The 5,671-nt window shown below is 35.4% G+C and overlaps 1 long non-coding RNA gene across 1 annotated transcript; it reads left to right on the forward strand.

Annotated features, from left to right (window-relative positions):
- The first annotated feature begins 3,007 nt into the window (after window positions 1–3,007).
- Window positions 3,008–4,153, forward strand: LOC116031585. Its single transcript, XR_004100622.1, has 2 exons — window positions 3,008–3,413; window positions 3,944–4,153. It is a non-coding gene; the product is annotated as an uncharacterized LOC116031585 (long non-coding RNA).
- Window positions 4,154–5,671: the final 1,518 nt, after the last annotated feature.

A 5,671-nucleotide genomic window follows, 5' to 3' on the forward strand; every position in this document is an offset into this window, starting at 1 on the left:
TAATTAACCCGTGATAAACTTCTCTTCATAAGCTCCTCCATCATATATAGCATTTTTGTCTTAATCTCTTCTAATGGAAGATCTTCCTCCCAGTGGGTGACAAGATATCCCTTCAATTCACTCTTGATTTCAGCCCTTAAATTGGTCGTGTCCTCCTTGGCCATCTTTGTGAATGCTTCTATCTTCTCCTTTAAAATCTCAATCTTGTCCTTGGTCGGTGGGAGGTAATCACAACGATTGGTAGGGGAAAATATTGAATGGAAGGTGGTGTTTCAAAGAAAGGTGTAGCATTGTTTCCTTCATGAAATTGTGATAGAGGTGGGCAGTAGGTGTTTGGGTGGGAGATGGGGTATGAATATGGCTCGTGAGTATAGATTGGGTCGATCTTTTTCATCATTTGGATAAGCTTACTATCAGCACTTTCGAATAATGCTTTAAAGCTCAACGAGTCCTCACCTCTTGAAGAATAGGAGATTGTGGAGGGAGTTTTTCTTGACAAGATGGAGTGGGTGTGCATAGGTGGTGGATGATGGCTATGCATATAAGAGGTGAAATAATTATATGGTTCATAGGTGTGGTATGAAGATGGATAAGGATATGGAAGTGGTGAGTAGTGATATGGTGGTGGAGGGTAAACATAGGTAGAATGGGGGGTAATAGGGATATGGTTGGGGTGGAAAATCTCTCCAAGATTGTCAACTATGGTGTGGATAACCATGGGGATACATATAAGCGCTCATTGGCAAGCTTTCTATTGATTTTCAACGAAAATTCTCTGCACAAAGCTTAGCCAACAACAACTCTTTGCAACTAAAAGTAGTTGCAAGTGAGCAATAAGATATACAAGACGAATATGCTCACTTCCCAACTCAAGCAACAAAATAAGAAAAGAAAAATAGCAAAAAGAAAAGCAATTCAAGAACTCTTAACAATGAACTTCCAAAATGTCAAAACACAAATTCAAAAACCGTTTGCCATCCTCGGCAATGACGCCATTTTGATGTTTTGGTTTTAGGGTCTGTTTGGAAAGCAGGAAAATGACTTCTGAAAAATGTTTTCTGGAAAATGACTCATTTTCCGGAAAACAGATTCATTTCCGGTGTTTGGATGTATTATGAAAAACTGTCTTTGTGTGTTTGGTTCATTTTCTGGAAAATGGATAGAATTGTATAATTAAACATTGTAATTGTTTTATTTAAAATATAAAAAATTATAATAGTTATTCAAATAATGATATTTAATAAAAAAAATAGAATTTATAAAAAAAAATTAAAAATTAAAAATTAAAAATAAATTAAAAAAATGTAGCAAAGGTTTCCGGCGATTTTCCCACCTCCATGGTCCATGGTCATGGGTGATATGGCTTGGTTTTGATCGAAAACATGCGAAACAGCTATTCTGGCGATTCCGTAAAATGACTTACGGAAAAAATTCTGTAAGTCATTTTCCAGAAAAATGAACTGATTTTCCTAGGTCAACGGAAAACATTTTCCGTTGACCACATTTTCCTGACGTTGCCAAACACAAAAAACTCGGAAAACATTTTCCAGAAGTCATTTTACGGGTTACCAAACACACCCTTAGTGGTGGTGGAATGTTGTGAATAAAACGGAGAAGAAATTCCCCGAGTGTCATGTTCTAAAGGATGAAAAATTGGAATCGAATTATGCATTGGCATTTAAGATGTTAAGAGATAAGAGTTACAAGAAGCATTTGAAAGCAAAAGAATCATAGATCAAGAGATAGGCAATTGCAAAACAAAGGAAAACAACTAAGGAAAGGCAAGGAGATAGATGTCCTATCTAGGTCACGTGTTTGATCCTACAACGGGGATTCTAGGTAATGTGACTCGGGCTCAATCAAAGGATCCCTCTGCACTATCACCGAGTGGCGTCACACTCGGACTCCCAAGTCCTAATTCGGTTGGAGCATTTTGCCGAACATGTGGTTGATTAGGAATCATATAGATCCGACCTCCCCTCACTTTGCTACCTATTGAGGCCTCAAATAGGCAGAAATCAAGCTACACATCAACCACACATGACACAAGAACCCTAATCAACATTTCTTAGAATCAATTGGAAGAATTGTAACAAATCAAACACAAGAACTAGATTGTAGCATTCACTCCCCAATCTAAACTAGCAATTCATTGTAGGAATCAAAACAAAACAAATCACAAAACCTAATTGCATCCAAGGAATGTAAATCACAAACAATTGAAATAGAAAACTAGATTAGGAATGAAATTTACCTACTAGAAATGAAATACAACTTCAATGTCTTTGATCTTCAATCTTGGATCAATGAGTACTAAACTCTAGAATCACTACAAAAAAAGGTGAAAATAACTACGGATTTAGTGACGGATTTTTTCCGTTGCTAAATTAGCGACAAAATAGTGACAAATTAGTGACAGATTGTAATTTTTTTTGTTAAATAGATATTTAGCTACGGATTTGTGACGAATTTTGCGACAAAATATTTCCGTCATTAATTACGTAGCTAATTTTAGCAGTAAACTTTGGTGCAATAAATAGAAACACATTTGCAACGGATTTGTGACCGATTTTTCACGAGTTTATTCTATAATTTTGATTGCTACAGATTAGTGACGGATATATGAATCCGTCGCTATATTTTTTAGCAAGTGTTTAGATATTAGTGACGGATTTGAGTTTTCGTCACTAAATAATTAAAGCGAGATTTTTTGTCTTACAAAGTAGCGACGAAATTAAAATTCCGTCACTAAACTAATCAACATGCTTACAAAATCGCAATATTGAATTTTAACGTTACGGCGGATTCCTAAAACTGTCGCTATATAGCGACAGATTTGAAGATCCGTCGCTAAACTTACAAGCGTGCTTACAAATTTGTGAAATTGAATTTTAACTTTAGCATAGGATTTTGAAATCCGTCGTTAAATGTGAAAAAAAAAACACATAACCCTAAGTATCTCTGTTAGACCCATCCGCCTCCTAACACCTAACCCAAATTTCATTTGCTATCCTCCTCTCTGCCTCAGCTCGTCACCTACGACCTCCCCACCCTCCCCGTACCCGCTATCACCTCCGCCGCCTCCACCAACGACGATGAAGACCCTGTCTTCGCCTAAATCCTCCATCTCTTTTGCCGGCCATCTCGCTGAGCTAGAGCACTTGCTTGAAACCACATCCTCGTCTTCCAATCGTTCTAGCCTATCCGCCTTGGTGGATAATCTTAGGGCTTATTTGCGGATTATCGATGTAGCTTCAATTCTAGGGCTCGAATACCATATATCAGACAACGCATTTCAGCTATTCTAGGACTGTTCTTCCTCCACATGCTTTAGGAATCGCAGTGTTGAAGCCCTCACTACTACTGCTCTTATTCAAGCTATCAGGGAAGCTCAAGAACCCAGAACTCTCAAGGTACATCAACACCTGTGCTGGTTAATAGTTTTTTATTTTAGTAAAATAGCAATGCTGGTTCATTTGAGTAACCTTGGGCATATAGGACCCTGGTTAATTTATTAGTTATGAAAATTTCCTCTATTTCATTGTAATCTTGCCATAATACCTTTGCTTACCTTTTCTTTTGAATGTGTTGAGCCAGGCCTGCTGGATTCAATGAACATGTATTTTTCTAATGAGCCATGAACCTCTTCAACATATAGTGAATTAGACAAGACTTTCATCAGTATTCCCATATGTGCATATGCTTCCTTACGTTTTCTTTAAGCTACTAATTCCGACTGTCTAATTTTACTTTGCTACAAGTAGAAGAAAAAAAAAAGGCAGTTCATAGTTTATGCATTTTGGTGCTTTGATGCAAAAGATAAAAAAAATAAAGTAATTCCATATCCACTTCTAATGCCACAAATTGTTTCCTAACTGATCCTCTATTGCATCTGTCAAATTTTTTTTTTTTTTAAATCTATATCTTCTTATTTGTTATTTAGGTTGAAAGAAGGGATGGAGGAGGGAAAAGACAAGAATGATTTTTCATGGCAAAAAGTGTTGTGAACAAAAATACAACGTGGTGTGCAAATCATTTTTCATTATGTTCTACTTTTTTTCTATTGCTACTGAGTTGCTGTCATCTTTTAAACTAGAGGATGTATGGAACAATTGGCTTAGCATAAAACATCTAATTTTATACTTTACACTCATTAACATTTCTTATTTCTATTAAGTTGTTAGAGTATTTGTTAAATCCATAACTTTTCTACTCATTAAAGCACAAGAACAAGGAAGAGATATAAGTCTCTTTCATGACTTTCCAACTCATTGTGCTGTTGGTAGCCTAGTATGTTTTATATTAGTATGAGTATTGAATTAAGGTTCTAGATCAGTGATGCCATACGGTGCTGTCATGCATGTAAATTGTGATATCTTCATATCATATTCTTTCAATTTTCTCTTTCAAGATAATATGGTCTTTTTAGCTATCATTTACTAGTGTTTGTTGGTTGTGGTGAAAAATTTTCATTCTTATCCTCAATTAAGAATTTGATCTGAATTGTTTATAGAGTTTTCTTTATTTGTTTCCTTTTTCATGTTTTTGTTATATATATATATATATATAAATAGTTTTTGATGTACTGGATATCAAAGTGCTGGAACCTACTTTAGTGCTCTATGTGTATGGCAAAATTTATCATAAGCCCAACTTGTATTGTGTTGTCCTCAAATGTTGTCTGGTTACATAAGCATCCTTATTCCTAATTAATCACTTTGGACTGTACTACATAGTCATTTTAATTGAAAAATGAGCATGAATGCTATTAATTTGTACTGAATTTCATGTTCATTTAGAATGAACTATATGTTTATTTGGTATGCACATTGATGTGTTGGCTGGGTTTACCGAGCTTTGCTAGTCTACGAGCTGAACTACAGTCTCACCAACAACTTGAGGCATTATACCAATCTACCAAGGCTACAAAGGTAAGTCCACCAACCTTAGCCAATGTTTTTTGCTCTGCCTTTTCTTTGTCATAAATAAATTTTATTGTTCAAATTCAAGTAACTCTTATGAGAAGCTTTGAGTTTGGAGATCTTTTATTTGTATTATTTGTGACATTTCCCAGCATTTTCAAAGGGATATCTCCCGTGGTATAGACAAGAGCTATGCCCCTTTAGCCGCTTTTTCTACATCCACTACTTCTTCAGCTTTTCATAATACAATGAGGAAACTTAGCTTGTTTGGTTATTCTGCTTTCAAATATCCTTTCATTATTCCAGGCATATATCAAATTTCACTATCAGGACATACTACCAAGGTAAAGTAAACATAAACTAATTTTAAAAGAAATGTTAATAATGTTGACATCTTTTTTTATAAAGTCTTGTAAAATGCCTTGGGAAACATAAACTATAACAACTACTATAATGATGCAGTCTTTATTCAAATTTCAGTATAATCTCTGTATTAACACAATGATTTGGAAACTTGAGGTACATTTAGGAATTACATTATAAAACTTGATTCACTTAAAGGTGAAATTGTCTCACATTGCCTCCTTAATTCTTTCAGTTCAATTGACCTCTCAAGCAATGATGTAGGTTTAGTGGTGATGGTGAAACGGGTGTGAATGTCGAACCACGAGGATTGGGATTTATGGCATGTAGAAAGATGTTGCCTAGACTTCTAGGCACTAAGTTCTTGGAATCCATAAGGATCCAAG

This window comes from Ipomoea triloba, chromosome 10 (assembly GCF_003576645.1).
Source record: "Ipomoea triloba cultivar NCNSP0323 chromosome 10, ASM357664v1".
NCBI lineage: Eukaryota > Viridiplantae > Streptophyta > Magnoliopsida > Solanales > Convolvulaceae > Ipomoea > Ipomoea triloba.